Source organism: Elephantulus edwardii, unplaced genomic scaffold, assembly GCF_000299155.1.
Source record: "Elephantulus edwardii isolate Elephantulus edwardi_28Jun2011 unplaced genomic scaffold, EleEdw1.0 scaffold00123, whole genome shotgun sequence".
NCBI lineage: Eukaryota > Metazoa > Chordata > Mammalia > Macroscelidea > Macroscelididae > Elephantulus > Elephantulus edwardii.
In genome coordinates this window covers 4,695,985-4,702,084 of record NW_006399873.1, presented here as the reverse complement: position 1 = coordinate 4,702,084, position 6,100 = coordinate 4,695,985, and the positions used below count along the sequence as shown (strand labels likewise).

Genomic DNA, 6,100 nt, shown 5'->3' with positions numbered 1-6,100 from the left:
CCAGTCAGTTGGCCAAGTGGTTGTTCTCCAGATTTCTTGGCACAACTTGGTTAGCACATCCAGGGCAGCATCTGTTAGCTGAAATATGTCAATTGCATAGTATTGATATTTATGTTGTTGTTTTAACTCATAGTGACCCTATGTACAACAATTCTAAACCCTGCTCAATTCTTTGCCAATCTTATTGTATCTGACACACTTACTCCCGTTACCTTATTCACTGAATCAATCCATCTCATCGAGGTTCTTCCTCTCTTGTGCTGTCCCTCCACCCTCACAAGCATGGTGTCCCTCTCCAAAGACTGTTGCCTCTTTGAAATATGCCCAATTATGCCACACTAAGCTTCAGAATCTTTGTCTCCAAGGAACAGCCTTGTTTCACCCTCTCTAGGATGAAACTCTTTGTTCCCCCAGCCATTCATGGTATATTCAATACCCTTCTCCAGCACCACAGCTCAAAGGCATCAATTCCCCCTAGTTATTTATTGTCCAGCTCTCTGATGCATAGCATGTAATTGCAAAGACTATGGCCTGAATCAAGTGCACCTTAGCCTCCAGACTGACATCATTGTTCTTCAGTGTTTTAGAGAGGTCTCTGAGAACAGATATTCCCAGTGTAATTTGTCTTTTAATTTACTGCTGGTTGGAACAAAGAATGCTGATTGTGGAGACCAGCAAGCAGAAGATTTTAATAATCTCTTGATGGTTTCTCATGATGCAGCCATTCGGCCCAGTGGTGAGAATCTTTGTGTTTTTTTTTTTTTTATGTTGAGCTTCAATCCATATTTAACACTTGACCTTCTGCAGCAAGCACTTCAGTTCTCCTCAGTTTCAGCAAAAAGAATTGTGTCCTTTACATAACACATATTGTTGATTAGTCTTCCTCTAATCCTGATGCCACATTTCTCCTCATATAGCTCAGCCTCCCATATACTCTGTTTTTGGTATAGATTGAAAAGAAATGGAGATAGGATACATCCTGGGTATACACACTTTTCAATTTTTGAAGCACGCAGTCATTTCTAGCTCAGTTCTATCAACCAACTCCTTGTCCAACTATAGTTTCCGCATGAGCACTATCAAGTGTTCTGGGATTCCCACCGTTCTCAGAGTTAGCCACAGTTTGCTGTGATGCAAATTGTCAAATGCCTTCGCATAGTCAATGAAACACAGTTAGGCATTCTTCTGCTACTCACTGCTTTCAGTCAAGATCCAATCTACCATTAGCTATAATATCACTAGTAACACAGCCTCTTCTAAACTCAGCCTGCATATTTGGCAGCTCTCTATTAATGTTCAAGTCACTTTTGGATAATTTTCATCAGAATCTTGCTTGCATGTGATATTAGTGATATTGTTTGATAATTTTTGCACTCTGTCAGGCCACCTTTTTCAGAATGGAACCAAATATAGATATCTTCCAATGAGTTTGCCAGGTGCTTGTCCTCCAGATTTCTTGGAACAACTTGGTAAGCACATCTAGGGCACGTCTGTTTGTTGATATATGTTAGTTGGTATGCTGCTGTCAATTCCTGGGAACTTGTTTTTTTGCCAATTCTTTCAGAGAAGCTTGAACTTCTTCCTTCATCACCCCAGGCTCTTGTTCATACGTTGTTTCATGAAATTCTTCTGTGTTCGCCAATTCCTTTTGGTACAATGACTCTGTATACTCTTTCCATGTTCTTTTAATGCATCTTGGATAATTTAATATTCTGCCCAATGCATCTTTAAGTACTGCAACTCCAGGCTTGAATTTGTTCTTCAATTCCTTCTGTTTAAGCAATGCTGAGATAGTTCAGCGTCTTTGATTTTCTGACTCCAGTTCTTTGCACATTTCATTATAATACTCTTATCTTCCCACGCTGCCCTTTAAAATCTTCTATTCTAGAAGAAAAGGTATGTGTTTTGGAGGGTACACAATTCAATCCATGGCAAAGGCCATTACAAAAAATTCAACAATTAAGTAATAGGAATTCCAGGAGAAAGGAGAAATTAAGGAATTACTAAGAAATCATTGGGGGGATAAAAGCCCTCCAAAAGAGAAGGACATGGGTTTCCTGATCTAAAACCCCAAGTATTTGATAAAGGCAATCATATGGTTTTTTTATAATTTAAACATTATATTTATTTATTCATAATAAACTCAATTTATTTACTAAAATGGGTTTTTAAATAAAATTTTTATTTTATATTGGTTTTCTTACAAAGTTCACGCACATTGTTTTTCACATCGAGTTTTTCCCATTTTCCTTACCCTCCTTCGTCAATTTCTGTGAGCCTGCCCATTCTCGCTCCTCTGTTCCTATTCTTTCCACCTTGAATCCTTATACTTATTTTACTAGTTGGCTTTCTGTGTCTACAATAGTTGTTTTGTCCTTATGAAACTGAGTTAGTTCCCTTAGCATAAGCTCTCCAGTCCCTCCCAAGTTAGTGATTTTAAAAATCATTGCTCCTGTATGCTGTGTATATTCCATTGTGTGAATAGGCCATAATTTCTTAGTGCATTTGATTGTGTTTGAACATTTGGCTATTTCCATGTTCTTGTGATGGTGAATAATGCTGTTATAAACATTGGTGTATAAATCTTCATTTGTACCTCAATTCCAATTTTCTTGGGATATATTCCAAGCAGTGAAATACCTGGCTCATATGGAATTTCTATGTTTATTTTTTTGAGGACATGCCAAACTGTCTTCCAGACTGGTCGTGCCATTTTACAAACCCACCAACAGTGTATAAGGTTTCCCATCTCTACAATTCTAGTAATCATTCAAAGAATTAAACATTATAATAGAATTAAACTTCTGAAGACATCTCATGGAATAAAAAAGGAATAATGTCCTTACTATACTGAAGAACATGTTTCTTGATATTGCAATACTCTCTGATGGTCTAGGGAGTCTGGTAGCCTGGTTATAAGAAGTTATGCTGAAATCCTGAACATATATGGTTTGAGTTTACCAAATGCTTAACAGAAAAAGGATGAACAATCTCTTCCCATGCTATTTATTGTCTCTGAAAACCTGCTAAAAGATCAATTTGGCTATGAGTAAGTTCTTACTTAACAGCACACAATAACGATTTCCTGTCAAAACCATTTGAATTGAACTCAAAATATGAAAATATGGAGATTATAATATTCTGTCTCCTAATGATTTTATTTCCTGCTTTAACCCACTAGATGATATGGTCTGCCCAATAACTAGATTATTTATAAGTAAAACGGTTTAAAAACAGAAAGATCCCAAGATGGCAGCTAGATAGTTGGCTTTGAATGTAAACTATTAACTTCGTAGCAAAAACGTAAAAGATTATAGGATAGAGCTCTCTAAGACTAAATCTTTATTATTTCACTTTGCATACTTTCCAAATAATTTGAGATTGTATTTACAAATCTGAGGAAAATCAGAAATTAATTGCTAAATAGTACAAAGAATTAGTACAAAGAACAGTAATGAATTACCATCTTCATTCATTATTTTTCCTAAACAACAGCTTTCATGTTGTCATCATTTTATTACCTGTTTTAAAACATTAAGCAAAAGTTGGTTTATTTGGTTTGTTTGTTTTGGATCTTTTCCTAATCTCTCTTTTATCCCCCTTTTAGAAAATATTTCATTTTTATAAATAAGGTGGAGATCAAGAATATTTTTAATTGAAGAGACAAAATATTGGAGGACAAAAGTATACAAGACAATTGCTAAGAATTAATCAATATAAGAAAGCTTATAAAGACAAAGTCTCCATTCTCAAGTTCCCAGAGCCAACTCAGTCATAGAAAGTTAACTATGAAAATATTAGATGATGTGTGGTATATCAAGTTAGCTCCATATTATTTTAAGTTAATTCTGACTCATAAGCTTTTGAAAATGGCTTTTCTAGTTATTCCCTTATCCCTTTCTTGGGTCATGGTCTCCAGCTACCTCAACATGATTCATCATTGATCAACTTCTTCTACATCAACATTGTAAGGTCAACGTAAGAGGGAGAGCTTGTCAGACTGTGGAGAGACTGCAGACAACACTAAAAGAGTTGACTAGATGCTGCCATAAAATGAGATATGCTGGGTGGCTGAGGAAGCCAGAATTGTACAAATTTATGTTGCTGGACTGTACCTGAACTTTCATTGTGTAATATACTTTGAGTTATCCTGCCATCGCCAACTTATTTCCTTAGTAAACTTCAAACCTTCTGTGGTGAATATTGGACCCTTTTAGAAGTAGAAGTAGGTTGCAGCAGCATGGGGGACTAGGTCTTACTTACCCCAGGATCAGTTTTATAAACTGGATATTTTTGATGGGGACTATTTTCCTTTCTGGTGTTAGTAGAAATCAAACTCAGTCTTCCCTACATTGCCCTCATTCCTTCTTCCCATAACAAGCAAGTCCAAGTGTAGTAGAACAAAAAATTTTCCAATTCTGTGCTTAAGCTTATTATTGGAATCATTGTTCCAATCTATTTACCTGAGTGTGCTCCCTTTTATTTATTTTTTTTTGTATGGCACTCTACTGTTGCTGTTCTCCAAAAATTGTCCCCTATTCATATGTCCAACAACCATGAATACAGATACCCAACCTATAAAGCAATTATCAACATGCAGATCATTCCCTTAGTACAATAAATTGACTATTGTTTAAGGCAGAATATAGATATCAAAATTCCAAAAATCCTGTGAACAATTGAGGAACATAGCTGATTGTAGATTAGAGGTATAACCCAGTTTGGAAGTTAACCAAAAAGGGGAGAGGGATAACTGCAAATATCCTTTAATAGTTGGAACATGAAATGTATGAAGTATGAATGTTGAAAATTAAAAGTTGTGAAAAATTAAGTGGAATGAATAAAAGTCAATGTTCTAGGCATTAGAGAGATGAGATGAACTAGCTTTTACCACTTTAATCAGGTAATCAATTACATGGTATACTACCCCAAGAATGATAAGCAAAGAAACAAAAGTATTAATTTCATTGTTAAAAAGACAATTTTGAATTTTAGTCTGAAGTACAATGTTGAAAGTGATAGTATATGGTTTATACAAAGGCAAGGAAGACTGTTTATACAAGTATTACTAAAATATATGCATAGACAGCTAAAGCCAATGAGGAGGAAACAATATTTTTACCAGATTTTGAAGAACTAAAATTGACCAAATATGCAAGCAAGATGTGTTTATCATAATTGATGATTGGAATAAAAAATTGGGGAAAAATAAAGAAGGAAGAGAAAGAGGAAGAGATGAACTTGACGACAGAAACAAAGTTGGAAATAGAATAATCAAATTTGTATGTTCAGTGACTTAGACATAATATATACCTTAAAAAAAAAACACGAAAACAAACAATGGATGGGAACTTTACATAGCAATTTCACCAAATGAACTGCATAGGAATCAGATTCATTACATCCGTCCTAAGAATCACTGGTGAAGCTCAATACCAGCAATCAAAACAAGGCCAGGTGCTAAGTGGAAGAGATCATCAGTTAGTTACACACGTGCAAGTTCAAATTGAAGCGGAATGTGCATGATAACCAAAATACGATCTTGAGTCTCTCCTTACTGAATTTAAAAATCGTCTTAAGAGTAGGTTTTAAGCATTTAACACCAATGAAAGAAGACCAGATGAGTCATGAGTTGAAATCAAAGATATCATCCATGAATAGAGCAAAAGGTCATTATGAAGACAGAGATAAAAGAAAAAAAAAATAAAGTGAATGTCAGAGGATACCCTGAAAATTTCACTAGACTCCAAAGAGAAGAGATGTTGAGGTAAAAGAGCTGAACATCACACACAAGCAAAACTGAAAAGCTACTGAAAATCTTTCAAAATCAGCTGGAACAGCACATAGACAGGGAAATCACAGAAATTCAAGCTAGATTTAGATGAAGCTGTGCGAGACATCATACCAGATATCAGACTGAACTCGGCAGAGAGCAAAGAAAATCAGAAAAATATCTATTTGGGCTTTTTTATTCTAACTACATCAAACACACCTGTTGTTGTTGTTGTTGTTGTTATGTGCCGTCCAGTTGCCTGTGACTCATAGCGACCCTATGTACAACAGCCCTAAACTCTGCTCTGTCCTGTGCCAATCGCACTGT

General features: G+C 35.6%; 1 pseudogene; it reads left to right on the top strand.

The window, feature by feature from the left end:
- LOC102872197 overlaps positions 1–6,100 on the top strand; it is a 100,698-nt pseudogene that overhangs the window by 58,029 nt on the left and 36,569 nt on the right.